Raw genomic sequence first — 15,222 nt, 5'->3', positions numbered from 1 at the left:
ATGATGGCAGAAGCTGTTATGTAAAGTGGCCATTAGTATTAACTCATCCCATTCATACACACCCATAGGCCACAGACCAAGAAGTGGGAGCAACTTGGGGTTACGTTTCTTGCCCAAGGACACATGTAGGTGTAGATATCTCCGATTGAGACTCTACCAACTGAGCCACAGTATTTATCACAATATTTTGACATTTTGAAAAATCTAACTCACCAATCAGACAATGGCCAAACTAACTATCAGGTTAATTGATAATAAAAAAAATCATTAGCAGGTGCACAGTCAGGGCAACAACATGAGCAACAATCCTAAAGAGCATTTAAACTCCACCCTCCTCCAGCACACCCACATCAGTGCCAGCTTCAACACCTCATGACAAGCTTTTTCTGTTAAGACAAGTTTAACAGAAGACTCCTCCAGTGTGTATTTAGCATAAAACTTGCATCACCACACTTTGATGGCAGCAGTTTGATTACATAGCTGTTATGCAAATAGATGCAGTTGACAGGCCTTCCCGGCTGTCAGTAAAGACAGGTTAGCGTGTGAAATATTGACTAAAATCAGATCATGTGGTGGAGTGTGAACAGAGTGAGAAAGCAGAGACGAAGCTGCTTCAGACGCATCTGAAGAAGCTTAGAGCAGCTTTGTTTGGGTGCTGTGGGAAATGACAAATCCACAAAGAAAAGAAGTTATGAAAAGCTGAGGCGGAGTAAGCAGAGGAAAACTTTCACAGGGTAATATTAAAATGAGGAGAGAGAGAGAGAGAGAGAGAGAGGGGAGCGCGTCTGTTTGAAGAAGGGCGATTGATATTCTGGAGGCTTCATATTCACATGAGTAAAAATCAAATGAGTCGATGCAGCAGTGGCGCTCCTCTATCAGGACATAATGAGGCTCCATAAAAACGAGTCAGCACAGAGGACGAGCGAAAGTCCTCTTCAAATTAAAATCTCATACTCAAATGTGTGATGCTTACGGGCAAATATTGACAGAAAAAATGTTTTTAATCAAACCCAACAAAGACCCTGTTCAACAGTGTGATCACATTTAAGTTCTATAGCCAAAAAAGAGAATAAACGGAGAGAGAGAAATCGAACTTTAGGGTCTCCTGTCTCACTAAAGTGTCACATACTTAAGTCTGGGCATGAATCACATTGCACTGCACCCATCGAGCTCTGAGGGCTGTCATTCGCTGGCCGACTCATTGTCCCGAGATATCTCAACTCCTCAAACAACCCACCGAGGCATCATTAGAATGCGGGCTCATTACCATGGTGTCGCCATAGCAACCGCACACGTAGAGCTTTAGTCAAGTAGCTGCTACAACCGTGACACTGACGGGGACTGTATAAACAGGGGAAGACCCGACTGCATGTGGGATTGTGTTTGGTGTTATTAGAGAGGGGAAAATAGAAATCCTGCAGAAGTAACTGACAGGAGAGTGTGTGTGTGTGTGTTTGTTTTTAAAAAGCCTGGAGGATCCACTCCTGCAGGATTCTTACAGTGTTGTGGTGCACTTGTAGGTTTTTCTTCAGATCCACTTATTGTGTGTGTGTGTGTGTGTGTGTGTGTGTGTGTGTGTGTGTGTGTGTGTGTGTGTGTGTGTGTGTGTGTGTGTGTGTGTGTGTGTGGGGGGGGGGGGGGAGTTTGAGAAAAAAAGTGAATTTCTCAGAGTAATCAAACATAGAAGACTTTCAGGTAGCAGATGGAGATGTTCAAATTCCGGTCTCTGAACTTGCAAAGTGGCTCATAAGGATTACTAATATGTTTTGTATTATCTAGTTTGACAGTCAATCAGACCCTTAAAAAGATAAAAAAAAAATCGAATAAAAAAAATTCATCACACACATTTCTCTCTCTCTGTGCCAGAGACACAAAAACTTGAATTAAGACACTGCCATTTTCAGTGTTAACAGTTTTAATAACCGGGTCAGATTGTTTTGGAGAAGGAGACCTGTGTGGATCATTCTGCTCGCAGTAAAAACATCATGAACAATAAACTAGAGTTTATCGAACATTAGCGGTAGCTCAGCCCCTTTGTATGTGCTTTGTCTGCTTAAGAGCAAGATCTTTATTTAGTGTAGTACTTACTAATATGACATTAAGTTGCTATGGTAACATAATAAATGACTTAAAAAGCAAACGTTCTTAGGGGCAGTTTTATTAGATCCGAGGCAGCAGAGCTCAAACTTATGTGTAGGTTATTTGTTAGGGGTTGAGCAGGGACAATTGATTTCAGGTGATGTCACATAACCAGAGTTAAACAAGGTGAACTCTATCCTACTAATGAATATATCACATCTGACTGTGAACAGACAGGCATACCCACATTTTAAGATGTTTTTTTTTTTCAAACTCTAATAAAAGGTTAAAACAAGGTTGCTGAATAATCCAATCCCTCAGTTCTGGATGCTGTCTAGATGAGGACCTCCACCCAGCGCACACAGGGTGTAAACTCTCCTGTGTACATACTCTGTTACTAACTATCACTCTGAAATCTTCCAGCAACATCTGTCTACTTTTTATTTCTTCTTTGAGCTTCTGCTGCCTCTCTCCTGACGCAGCCTGAACGCTTCTCGGATGAGCTGATGGCTGGCAGTGGCAGGACGAGGATCTGACTGAGCAGAGAGAAAGCACAAAGCTGGAGCTGGATGGTGTTACCTCCTACTGGTGTGTTGAACCCACACAAGAGGCGGGAGAGAGAGGATGAGCAGTGCCATTTATGCAACATCTATCTCAGTAATATCTATGCAGCTTAATGAAGTCAGTGTCTTCAAATCACAGCTTATAAAAGCTGCCTGGGGCTCCAATGACTGGATGACATCAGACGTTGGTTTGCATATCGAGTAAATGCCTATTGAGTAATTTGTAGAAAAAGTGCTCACAGCATGAGAGCTATTGAGAGGAGGCTGACACAGAAACAAGAGTATTATCTCACACAGTTTAAAAGCAAACAGCTCTGCTGTTTGAGATGTTGCAGGCGAGTTAAACTTGTGTGCTTGGACTGTCTCAAACAAAGAGAAAAGCCGTGTGTAAAGAGTGATGAACACTGAGGAAACACTGGCACCAAAATCCTCTTCTTTCCTCCACTCCACCATTTCCACTTCGCTATCTCCTGCTGCCTTCACTGACTATCTGAGTGCCATTAAGCCATCATGGAAAAGATAACTGGCACAGTTTGAGATTTATAACTACGACAATCTATAACTCAGTTAAAGCTGCATATATTATAATATTAGTGATGGGCTCCAGGCTCATGAATGAAAATGTTCATTTGGTAGCTTTGAGAGAAGAAGTTCATAGTTTTTTTTTGTTGCAAACTTCTGCCTTAGACATCTCTTCAGTTGTCAGTTTTTAAACAAACTTGTTTTCAGTTAATTTCTCTCACAACAATAAAATAATTTTCTATATAAGTGCACTCAATCTGGGCCGCTTTGACTCAGGGTCAAACAGTCTCCCACCTTCTGTCGGTGCGTCTGACCTAGTCAGTCAGTTAGCTCATGTGTGTGCAGAGTCAGAGTGAGCTCGGTGCACGAGCCACAAACTCCCCACTGTCTGGATGCTCATTAAACTTGTATGAACACACAGCCTGACAGTCCTTCACCCCCCCCCCCCCCCCTGTCCGTCTGGCTGGCTGTCTGTCTGTAGTTGTCTGGCTGTCTGCAGTTGTCTGTTGTCTGTCTGGTTGTCTGATTGGTGCATCATATTAGAGAAGCCATCTTTCTGAACCAGTTAGCTTTAATGCTGCCAGGCAGGAGATACATTCATCAGCTCTGGCAGTGATCAGTTTAGGCTTCACACTGGCATACATACTGGAGAGAACGCAGGGGAAATCAATACAAATGCTCTGTACCACTGAGCCTGTCTAATGTATGAGGACAGACAGATGATCTAATAGAGCAGAAATATAGTGCTGCTATAGGAAGGATATCTATCCAAACAGCAGTGGGAAGAGAAAGTGCCACTGACTGATGAGTCACAGCAGCATACTCAGCTCATAGTTCTCTCCATCATTACTGTAATCTCAGAGTGTAGTATATGGCTCACGGTGTACTCTAAGAAAGAGAGAATTTGGAGAAGCACAACAGGCTCATATTTGAGATTTCATCATAATTGAGAAGAACAGATATGGGATTTTTAGCTGGCCTGAATACAGACTTTTAATGCAATCGATTGTAAAGGCTCACAGAAGGCTGCTACCTCAAACAAATCACTTTAAAAAAAAAAAGAATATGCAGAAAATGTCATCAAGCTCTAGTGCATTATCTTTCATTGTATGGTCTGTTTAAAAAAATGTAATAGCTGACAGTGTTTCCCTTAGGTTTACAGCATTGGGGGGGTGGGGACAAGCCGACATGAAGGAATCTTGGTGTTCATGTGTTACTTTTAATGACAGCTGTCCTTTTCTATTGGAAAGGTATCCTTAAATGACTTCTTTCCCTGATTTCCGTCTCTATCCACTATCCTATCTCTACAATAAAGGCACAAAAATAAATCTTAAAAAATAAAATATATATATATTTTTAACTTGACCTTCAGGTCAGGGCGGGCAGCCCCCCCCCCAATATAATGGTAGGGGAAACACTGGCTGAATTTCAGAATGCATGCCAGTACTAACAAAAAAATTGATAGGCACATATCAGACAGGCTCTATTTAAACACATCATTCCCCATGACCACCAAACTGCATATTTCCTGCCTAAACTTGCCATGAAAGATGTACAGTATAAAAACAATGTATCTTAAATCACTATTGTAACTGCAGTAGCTCTGATGTACAGCTTGCATTTTTCAGTAAGTTAAATAAAGCATATGAGAGGTTAAAGGCTTGCCTGTGCTTCACAGAGTAATTGAAGGAGACGTCGCTGATTCAATACACGGTGATTAAAACTTTATATAATGCTTCCACACTGATCAGGTGCTCACGAGTCTATCGCAAGGCCACTCACTGGCAGAAATGGAACAGCATGTGTTTTGCCACAGCTTTTTCCAGGGTGGATCTGGCTGAACGAACGGCAGTTTCTGGTTCAGAAAAAAAAGAAAAATGCTGGAGCAATGAACGAAGAGACACTATTGAATGCCAGAGTTTTCAGGCATGCAGTTAGCACAAACACAAAAGCATACGAGTGGCAACCTCTGCGGCTTGAAGCCATGCACCAAGTACAAACATGGCTGGAACACTAGAGCTCTAAAATAAGCACAAGACAGTAAAGCAGAAACACAACTTTGCTAATACATTCACCTAAGCGTTTTTTTACACACATTTTATATCACAAGTAACTAAAACACATAACAGAGGAAGTTCAGTCTGCTTTGTTGGCATTGCTGTATGGGATGTGTTTTCCCTCCTGACTTGCTCCACCGCAGCGAGGAAGACAATGTGTGCGTCTGAATAGTGTGGGTGAAGAAGCACCGCTGTCATTAATACAACGTGTCCCAGCAGGGGTGGAATAGGCAGAATTTTCGGACCGTCGCAGAATTAATTTAAATCTCATCACGCTGCTCCTCTAGAGCAAAAGCAGTGCTGCACTGTGTTCGAGTGCTTGGTGTGTTCTGCATAGCAACAGAGCAGCACTACTTTCTCTGGGCAGGGATGAAGACTACACATGGGGGAAAGGTGAAAAAAATAAAATGCACTTTTGTCACGAGTAACTGGATTCTTGAAGTCAATAGAGGAACAGATAAAAGGGAGAAATTGACACAGATTAAAAAACAAAAAATAGGAAAGTTTGATGTTGTAGGGTAAACATTTAGTTTCTTTTCTGTGAGGCCACACACCTGTTTGTATGACAAAATATAATGCTAGAGCCCTTAGCTGGTTAGCTAACATAAACTTCTAGCCTATCTTGTTTTAAGCACAGCAAACCCTGTTTTATTATTCTACAATTTAGCTATAGCATGTTAGTGAGTGCTTCCAGTCTTGTAATATGCCAAACTTAGCTAGTAAAGGGGCTTCTGGCTCAATCAACATCCTCACTGTACAGAGGTGACAGTGTCCTTAATCCTCTCCTCTAACTCTCTGCATGAACACAAATAAAGGTAACTCCCAAAAACACACAACTTCTCCTTTCAAACGTGTCTTATTAACTAAATTCAAATGTTTACTGTCTGAGAATAACTTTTTTTATTTGAGTAATACCTAATCTTGTCAGGTTCTTCGGTTGACAAATTTATGGACATGTCTTGAAATAAGCTATAAGTATCTGTACAGCAACTTTTCCCTCTTTCTTTTTTGTCCTGCTGAAACACTCACACAGATACAATATATGCACCAGAGTGACAAAGAAGAGTTTATTACATTATTTTAATTTCAAAACAATACGATTACATCAGCTGTGAATGTTACACATTTTTACTCTTTTTTTTCCCCAAAACTTTTTCCTTTACAGTATTTAATTTAATCATCCAAATATGCTGCTCTTATGGAAGCTATAGAAAGCTAGTATGGCATTATCACTGCTGTGACCTTATTAAATCATCCAATACAGAAAGAGACACAGTGGCCTACATACAGTACAGCATGAAGGAACACAGTCCAGCAGGTTGCTCTGTGTTTGATTAAGAATCCTGTCTTGTTTACTCCACATCAGTAATGACCAAAACACTACCAGACCTGTCTGTCTCCTCGCTGCACACACACAAACACCGTCACACACACACAAAGGGCAAGCTATAAAAATACCTAAGTGTCACCCACTCTGCAGCTGATGGTTGTGTTACTATGGCAACAATGTAAGCAGCGTCCATGCATGAGTGTGTGCTTGCATCCAGAAGCAAAATCCAGCAGAGGTCAATTCGTCACGACAGCAGCTCTGTTTAAAATCCAGAGACAATTCATTTTTTCTGCAAGACAATAAGGCTCACTCTGCACAAACATTTGAGACATCATTAAAATGTCTGAGTGATAAACCAGAGGCAGGAAACCCTGTGGTAGGAATAAAGTGTTCACTTCAAATATCAGTAGCAGCATCATCAGCTGGATGGATTTGAAAGCATGGCAATATATGGTACGCATGTATATATGGGTGGTCAGCGTTAATGTGTTTATCGATATGCAATTAAGTGTCTCCCTGTAGACAGTGATGGAAAAGACCGACGACTCTTGTTTCATTTTTTTTTTTTTAAACTCTCTGATGATTCAGTTGAGTAAAAAGTAAAAAGTGATATCCACCATGTGACACTGAACATTTCACTTTTTTTTTACCGTCAACAAGCTGTTTTCATTCACCTTTCGATCACTGACAAGTTTTTTTTTTACGTGGTTAAAGTAATGTTGTTACCTATGCTTGGTTTTTCATTTTATTTCAAATTAAAAGCAGTTTTGTATCCGAACAGGAAGTAAAAACACCCCTAGCTTAAGACAGAACAAAATACAAGATCTATGTATAAATAATAAAAAAAAAAAAAAAAGGCAAACTAATGAAATATATACATTTAGATATTTGGATGAATCATTTCTTAATAATTTCAATAAACTCAGACTTTTGTGATGCGTTTATTGTGGAAGCTCATACCATCAGAACGATGAAATTGCAAAAAAAAATGACGCAGCCCTAGTCTCTATAAAGTTTGTTGCTGAAACGCTATCCAAACTAACACAAAGTGACCTGATAATAGACCGACTGATAATAGAGCATTCATGTAAATCAGAGCTGAGGAGGAGGGGATGAAAAGCAGATAAATCACAGGGGCAGAGTTTGGTAACATCAAACAGAGTAATACAGTGGTTAACTTTCCCTCTTGAACGTTTCTATTCAGCCTCCCATGATAATGGACACCTTTGGCATGATTTTGCTTGCTAGTTGCCCTTCCTCTGTCCAGTTTGATGCTCCTCTCTACTCTATCCCCCTCATGGCCTTGGTGCACACTGATTACAGAGCATTTTATGTCCAACAGAAACATCCTACTCCACATTGTCAGTTTTTAAGAGCTTAATCCAGAGCTAAAAAAAGCTCTTCATTTTTTCAGTGCATCGATGTAAAATATGAGTTTGAACTTACATTAATGCATTCACTGTTACACAAGTGAAGTAGGGCAAGGGTCCTATTGCACCAAAACTAGCGGAGACGGGCAAATTAGGTCAACAATGACAGGAGACATAGGAGGGGCTCTGCAAAACTTCTGCACTATGGTCAACACTTTGCAAAAACCTCAATGATATCACATTAAAAAGCATCCGATATCTCCATGGCTAGAATTTTTAACTTTATATAAAGTATTTTCTGTGTGCATGCATAACAAGGAGAGCAGGATTAATGAGAGAGCCTGGGGACTTTGGCGCGCTTTACTTTGTGTTTTTTCCGGAGTCTCACTGGGCACTTCATGTGGCAACATTTTCAACCTGTCAATCTCTGCCTTCCCTGCAGTGGGTGTGGCTTGTGAATTGTCTCCAGACTCTCCTCATTGGTCACACGCTGGCAGGAGGGGTGTGTCTGTGCTCTGCCAAAGGCTGACGTGGTGCAGTGCAGAAGGCCTTTTTAGTAAGCTCTCGCTCTCTGCTTTCCCCCCCTTTCCTTTTTTTTTTTTTTTTTTTCTCAAACTAGAAATTTTGGAGGACAGAGTGGGTCGGGGAGCCGCTCACAGGATCCCCACACTGGCTTGAAAGACCTACATGCCATGCAGACACTGATTGTGTGCATGGCTGTGATTATAACTTTTTCAACAGTTTGCATGTACTGGTCGGGCTCAGAGTTTCAGCAGAGCAATGCAGAAGTCGTGTCAAGTTCTAAGAGACTGCAGTGGCTGCGAGACATGAGCCCTCTGACTGGTGACTGGATGATGTAGACCGAGTAGTTTAATAGATGCTTGCGTATGCACAAGCACACCGCTGTCCAAACTGCTATGCCCCCCTAGACTTTTAATAATCAATGCAGCATTGCAGAAGCATATGAAGTGAGTTGCTGCAAGGTACTAACGGTGGGGTTTGATGTACCCACTCTGTCTCCCACACACACACACACACATTTATCTCACAGATAGGCTGTCTCTTGTTACTCATTCACACTGCTTAGACACTCTGCCTCGTGTGTCTTTTCTTTGTCGCTGTTTTTTTCCCTTTGTCAGCACCTTGAGTTTTCTTTGTAAAGCCTTCACTTCTGTTGAATTTCAGACATGTTTGGTACCAAAAAAGTTCCATCACAAGAACCACACCACTTCAGATTTTTTTTTAGCCTGGCATCCACTGACCAGTGCAGAATCATTTTAGTGAAAAAAAAATATATTTACAAATCAGCACTGCAACAGTGTTTGATTTACAAAAACACAATGCTGACACAGAAAACAACTGCATCAAGATGTGCTGGCTACGTGCTACTGCGGCCTCATTTTTCTTGCACAAGTAAAGTCTCAGTTACTTTGTTGGAAACAAACAACGCCAAAGAGATCTCTGACCTATTGTGTCCTTAAACTGGAAATTCTGCTTCGATCGGCAGAGTCCCTCTGCACCTTTAAGAAAAAGCTAAAGACCCAGCTCTTTCATGAACACCTACTAACTTTATGATGATGGTCTAGATATTATTGATGATGATGATGATGGTTGTGACGATGGTTTTTGTTTGATTAACGATGACTTATAAGATGGTTTCTATACTGATTAGAACTGCCGTCAATGTTGTGCTTTGCCTCTGGTCACTTCCTGTCAGCACCTGTGTGTCCAATCAGACTCAAAGCTGATCGTTTGCTCTTACTGACATTGTTCCTTTTTTCTAGATCCTTGCTTGTGTTGTACTTACTCTATGATGTACGTCACTTTGGATAAAAGCATCTGCTAATTGACGTATAGAATTTATGGATCGAGGTTTTGAATTTTACCTTACATACGGTAACCCAAACGTTCCCAAAACATTAAAGTTGACTTGCTTAAGGTGTATGTGGGGCTCTAGTCTTCATCTAGTTGTAACTCCTTCTTTGGGTGTTTTTCTGCATTCAAAACTTGCCAGCAGTCCCCTTCACCTAATTTCATGCTGCCCCCGGCCGTCGTCAGAGACTAATGGGTATTTTCATGAACAACACAGTGTTCCAAGAACATCACATGGTGAATGTGTCATTTCTTACTGTAGACTGATATGGTGGCAGAGCTGTATGGTAGGAACTCCAGTTCAAAAGAGGAATGAAGTGAAACGAGAGAAAGACGTTCAAAGTTTTCCACGAGATGATTGGTGATTCCCAATCAAAACCACCACCATCATCAGACATGCCCTACACAAATATCCAGCTACAAATGAATTGTCTCTATCAATGATTTGATCCTTAAATTATAAATACCTACGTGGTATAACACAAATATATTATTGAGCACTGGCTCATCTCGGTTACAGCTTTGCGGCGTGTGATTAAAAAGCTTCGACATGCCGACGTATTGTAGAAGTACCAAAGAAGAAAAAACGTTGCTCATAAAGGGGTGAATAACAAGTTAAAACTTAAACACAAATAGTGTTCACACTAAGGCATAAAGACAAAGAGTTCATAATAACATAGTAAATATCAACAGGTCACGATATCAGCTTGACATCTGACTATTTTCTAGTCCTGGGGATGATAACACATCACAATCTGATAGAATGTGACATTTGACCTCCATGCAGGAAGTACCAGATATTTATTATTTACATGAAACAATTTTCTTAAAAAACTATTTGTTTTGTCAAATTGGTGCATTAAAAAAAAAATTATGTTGGAAATGTTCAGGGCTAGGACCCCCAGACCCCCAAAGGCTTAATTTAATTCAACATATTTGCTTTAAATGGGGAAGTCAACACATTAGCTTTCATGTCATATGGACTTCATTCTGATTTATATAATAAATTAGAGTTTTAATGTGAGCTTTATCCTTTCTTCTATTACACCACTGTATGAACAATACATATGCACATGTACAAAGTAGGAAAGGTACCGCCACCACTTCATTTTGAGCCAGGGAAAACCCTGATCTCTTCTTATTTGCATACAGTGTCACTTCAATTGTCTCTGCCTGTGTATCACTCAGACAATATAATGTTGATTTCTTGCTTCCTCTCCATTTGTCCCTATGTAACTCTTCAGTTCTGCCACTCTAGTTGTGCCACTCTAGTTGTGCCCCCCCCCCCCCCCCCCCCTCCTGTCCTCTCCGCCCCACCTACAGGTGATGAGCTCATCTCTGTGGTTGCCTTAGTCACCTAACAACACGTCTGAGAAGCCAGCAGAGGCACAGCGTAGAGAACACCGGAACCAAAAACACTGGAACAAAAGCACAGCGTACATGTTGGTGATGTCATCACAGAGCCAGGCTGAGCACGACAGGCCGAGATGACACAACCTACATCCTCCAGCCCATGATGACTCATTGTAATGTCTGTGAGAGAAAGGATGCCATTATACATTTCAGGATTGGACATAGAAATGCTGGATGTTTCAGATGAATGTGATTGTTGTAGTCACTGAGAACTATCATGTGTGAGCTCAAACAACTCCAAAAATAATAGTCACATACTGTTCAAATAAGTGTGAGCCCTAGGCGCACACACAGAAACATTCAGGACCAGTTTCTTAATGCTTTTGGCTCTTATTCATCAGATTGGTTTGTTTCCACACAAAACAAAAACAAATAGTTAAAGTCATCTAGAGGGAACATGGTCTCACATGTCACCATCTATACTATATAATATAAAGGATCCACCAAAAGCCTATTTTCACCAGCCAAGGTCCCAGCAGGTATTACCTAAACATTCTATCTCACAACTTTGAAAACAAGCAGTATGACATAATAAAAGTATTTAGGCTTCCTCCTCTGAAGGTGATGTCAAAGGAAAACAATCAACCTTGTAAATAATGGTCAAATGCATCAATGAGCCCTTAGTAAAAACCAACATCCCGTCCCTACAACCTATTTGCACTAAGTTGTCTCTGTGTACTCCAAATGAAGATGAAATGCTGTTAGCATACTTTTTAACGACCAGAAGTTGTTTAATATGTGATTTTTTTCCCAGACAAGGAAATTGAAAAGTTCACTGTAGATGTATACCTAAAAACACATGCACTTTCCTGTTTAGCATACAAGCTAATGTTAGCTGCTTGCATGTCATAGCTGGATCATTGTTGGTCACTGATGTACTACTAACAGCAGCAGAAAAATAATCCCTCTGTTGTTGATCACTGTATCACTTAAATCAGGGTCATCGCATGTTCAGGGATGAGCAAAAGTTGCCTCATCTAACCATGTAATATAAGCTAACGTTAACGTTAGCTCAGCAGCTAGAGGGGAGACGGGCTCACAGAACATCTGCAGCACAACTTTTGAGCAACTTGTGAAAAACTACATATCACTTGGTATGACAACGATTATTATCTTGAGTAGTCTCTACAGATGTTCTATAAAGCTGACTGCAGTTACTGGTAGGGCGCTGTTACAGCCAAAGGAAATGGGAATACCCTTTTGCTCAGCGACATGATTTGTCAAATCTTATAAATATTTTTTTTTTGGTGAACTATTCTTTTCCACATCAGGTATCATATGTCTTCAGTTTATCACTGTTTCCATTATAATATAATTTATAGCATTCCCTGCATGTACTTAAAGTATTGTAAGTGAAATAATGACTACAATATTCGCAGCACATATTTCTCATTTACTGTCCCTCACAGCATGAAAACAGGACTTCCTGCCCACCCAAAAGCTGACATGATTTTTTCTGTGTTGTAATGTCAGTCTTCTGCTCTTCCAGTCAGCAGTCAGAAACTGCTTCAGACAGGTTCAATAGCTCGTGCTAGCATGATTGACACATTCAACATCTGGTTTGCATGATGGCTGTCAAAAACAAAAATCTCTAACGTCATTTTTTTACACATTACTTTTGACTGTACTACATTTTCTCTACTTGTCAGACCATACTGATGGTTTCTATTTGAAATTTTAACAAACGGTCTTGTTTATTTTCCAGCATCTCACTACAGCAAACCAAGAAACGCGGAGGAAAGAAAAAGAGGAAAGAAAAAGAAAAATAGCGTGGATCACCTCACAGCGGGATGTTTTGGCTGTGACATTCTGAGAGGTCACAGTACATCGAGAAACAACGCGTGGTTGGGCAAGACTGGAAACAATAGCAATTCCAGAAGAGTAGAGTTACTTTTTAAGCAAGTTAAAAAGAGTCCTTACTGTAAATAAAACTCCTCTCTTCCTGCTCGGTCACAGTGAAGAGATGATGGAGAATCACTGATATTATGGACAACTAGGTAAAGCAGTGACATCTGTGCATTGCTCTAATCTCTTAAGCAACCCTGAGAATAACAATTCCCTAAAATATTTAAAAAGAGTTAATCTTACATGAGTGAAAACAATTCAGTAATGCTGTCCTCTTTATCTAGCTCTGGACAACTGCAGGGATTTCAAATGGTCATCCTCTGTGTTTTCCTTTTATTTTTGGTACCCCGGCATTATTACGGTCTATTTGTTTGGACAAGCAAAAAATAAAACTGGTACTAAATAAGAGCTTGAATTCATTTAGTTGGGTTAATTGCTCATTTCGAACACATTGAAACACCTATTTTTGGCTGGGTTTCCTGAGCTTGGCGACAGTACATGCTTCGCAAATGTGTGATTTCAAATGAAAACGATTTACTTTCATCAACAGAAACCCTTTGATTGTTCAGTCACCAATAAAAATGAGCCGGCTGTCATCCCAAATTATATAACATTATCTGTGATTTGGCAGATCACAAGTGGAAAACCGTGAGAAGAACAAGCGTGAGCCACATTTTTGATTCACATGGAAAGAGTAAGAGTGCGTGGCTTAGTGAGAGAAGCAGAGTTTATACCCAAAGGAGTTACTGATAACGGGTATGACGTGGGGAGGGGGGCGGGGGTTGACTGCGCTGTGATCATACTTGCATCTTTTTACGGGTTGTGCTCCACTGCTGATCAAGGAACGCTCAGAAATATAACATAACAGGTCATCCCAGCATGGTGCCGTTTAATGAACAAGGTGTTTCTTCAGACACACAGCAAGAACATGAATACAGACTACGACTGGATGACAGCTTCAAAAGCAGTATGGAGAACAGACGCTACGTTTTCTAATAATTGGCCTACCTTGAGGGAGAGAGTGTTATTAAAAGGTTAACAGGTGAACTGAATAACAGTGCAGTAAATGGGTGTCAAGGATTGTTTTTTTTTATAACAGCAGTATGGAAGAGATAAAAATGGCCTTTAAATCTTTATGCTCTGTGCCATCTGAACCAATATCTGATTGTGACTGTTGATGGTAACTAACTTGTTACCGGGCTCACGTGTCACTGTTGGAAATGTCTGTCATACATTATTTTTGGATGTATACCAATACCTAGTAAAAAAGGTTCATCCAAGGTTATCTGAGGTCAGGGACTGCTGCGGTTGCAAAAACAAGGTGGGCAAGCCCTTCTGTGATTGAAGAGAAGGAAACTCACACACACAACATTTAGGATATTATAACAACACTGAACCAGAAACAGAATTTAAGGAGATCTGTTAAGGCATGGCTGACACCTGTGATGCTAAAAGAGGTCAGTTTTAACACTAATCCAAGGTGTTATTAGACAACTGACTCGTGTTAGTATTGGTTCTGCTGTAGGTGTATGACACCAATATTGTGATAAATATCCCCAAAATGTAATAAGACAATAATTGCAGGGCTTATTTAGAATCTACTTCTGTCAGAAGGAAACATTAACATATATTTTTTAACAGTAGCTTACTCTATAGACACATTACAGCATGGTATAAAGTAGGGCTGGGCAATGTATCAAGTTTTTTAGATATATCAAGATATTTTCAAACAAGATATAAGGTAAGACAATATCTTTAATATGGATATAGTTTATGTTGCATTAAAATAATGTTATAGAGGTGCCAGGTCACCTTTTTCTCATCTCACTGATGATGACTGACTGTCTGTCCCTCTTAACCCTGCTCCTCCTCTCTCTCTCTTTTACTGTATTTAAGGAACATTTGTATTTTATAATATTACTTTTTAAATTCACAAACAGGTAGTTTATTTTTACATGTGTTTTCACTGTTAATAAAATACATATCGATATATATTGAGTATCACCATTCAGCTAATCAGTATCAAGATATAAGTTATGGTCCATATCGCCCAGCCCTAGTATAAAGGACATAAGGACTATTAAACTACTTGATGAGAATATAGATTGAAAAATCTTAAGGACCATGCACATTTAACCTGGTTTGATCTCTGGCACACAGGTGAATTTTTT

At 40.1% G+C, this 15,222-nt stretch overlaps 1 protein-coding gene across 1 annotated transcript in view; it reads right to left on the bottom strand.

Moving 5' to 3' along the window:
- Positions 1 to 15,222, bottom strand: part of LOC109984243 (zinc fingers and homeoboxes protein 2) — a 30,499-nt gene that overhangs the window by 14,641 nt on the left and 636 nt on the right. The window lies entirely within an intron of this gene.

This window comes from Labrus bergylta, chromosome 8 (assembly GCF_963930695.1).
Source record: "Labrus bergylta chromosome 8, fLabBer1.1, whole genome shotgun sequence".
Taxonomy (NCBI): Eukaryota; Metazoa; Chordata; class Actinopteri; order Labriformes; family Labridae; genus Labrus; species Labrus bergylta.
Note: the sequence above shows the minus strand (reverse complement) of the source record. Positions and strands in the feature narration are given on the sequence as shown.